General features: G+C 64.9%; 1 long non-coding RNA gene across 1 annotated transcript; it reads left to right on the top strand.

Annotated features, from left to right (window-relative positions):
• Positions 1–165: 165 nt before the first annotated feature.
• On the top strand, positions 166–677 carry LOC113942645. The gene is made up of 3 exons (XR_003525988.1): positions 166–258; positions 338–405; positions 645–677. It is a non-coding gene; the product is annotated as an uncharacterized LOC113942645 (long non-coding RNA).
• Positions 678–1201: the final 524 nt, after the last annotated feature.

Below are 1201 nucleotides of genomic sequence, written 5' to 3'. Positions count from 1 at the left end.
AGCCACGCCCCTTTTGCACCTAGGCCACACCCCTTTGTAGCCAAACCCCGCCCCTTTACACCCAAACCTCGCCCCTTCCCTTCACCACGCCCCCTTCTCCCCCTCTACCCAACCCCAGCCCTTGTATCTGTAAACCCCGCCCCCCCTTCATAGCCACGCCCCTCCCCGCTTCCCCCGACCATGCCCCCTCCACCTTAACCCCGCCCCAACTCCGCCCCCAGCCCCGTCTCCAGTCTCCGCCCACGGGCCGGGCCGCAGGTGAGTGTCAGGGTGGGGAGGGGGGGATTTGGGGGGATTTTGGGGTGCGGACCCCCCTGACCCCCCCCTCCCTCCCCAGGGCCACCCCTGGACCCGTTCTGTGGGTGCCCTGGGCCACCCCGGCACTGCCCAGGGCCGCCTCTCCTGGTGAGACCCCAAAACCCCATGGGGGAACCCCAGAGCCCCCCAAGGGACCCCAATGGGTCTGCCCCTGCTCTGGGGGGACCCCAAAGCCCCCCTGTGTCCCCCTAATGCCCCTTTTATGCCCCTTTTCCCCCTCAGTGGCCCCCAAGACCCCCTAAGGGACACCTATGGGTCTGCCCCTGCTCTGTGGGGACCCCAAAACCCCCCTGTGTCCCCCTAATGCCCCTTTTCCCCTCCCTCAGTGCCCCCCGTGACTGGGACAAGCGAGGGGCAGGTACTGGGATGAACTGGGAGGGCCTTGGGGGGGGACTGGGATGAACTGGGAGGGGCTTCAGGAGCTGGGAGGGACTGGGAGGGGTTTGGGGGCACTGGGAGGAACTGGGAGGGGTTGTTGGTTCGGTGGCCACCCCCCAAACCCAGTAGCCACCCCTCAAATTCAATAGCCACGTCCCAGATTGGGTAGCCACGCCCCTCAACCCAGTAGCCACCCCCAAACCCAGTAGCCACCCCCCAAAACCAGTAGCCACTCCTCAAATCCAGTAGCCACCCCTCAAATCCAGTAGCCACGCCCCTAAACCCAGTAGCCACCCCTCAAATTCAGTAGCCACCCCCCAAATCCAGTAGGCACCCCCTTGTATTCAGTAGCCACCCCCCAATCTCGTAGCCATGCCCCCAAATCCAGTAGCAGCCCCCCCCCCCATTTGGAATCCACGCCCTCAAATCCAGTAGCCACCCCCCAAATGCAGTAGTCACCCCCTCAAATTCAGTAGCCCCGCCCCCAAATCCAGTCGCACCCCCC

The sequence above is a fragment of the Corapipo altera genome, unplaced genomic scaffold, assembly GCF_003945725.1.
Source record: "Corapipo altera isolate COAL_440 unplaced genomic scaffold, ASM394572v1 56950, whole genome shotgun sequence".
NCBI lineage: Eukaryota > Metazoa > Chordata > Aves > Passeriformes > Pipridae > Corapipo > Corapipo altera.
This window is presented reverse-complemented; position numbering and strand designations above follow the sequence as displayed.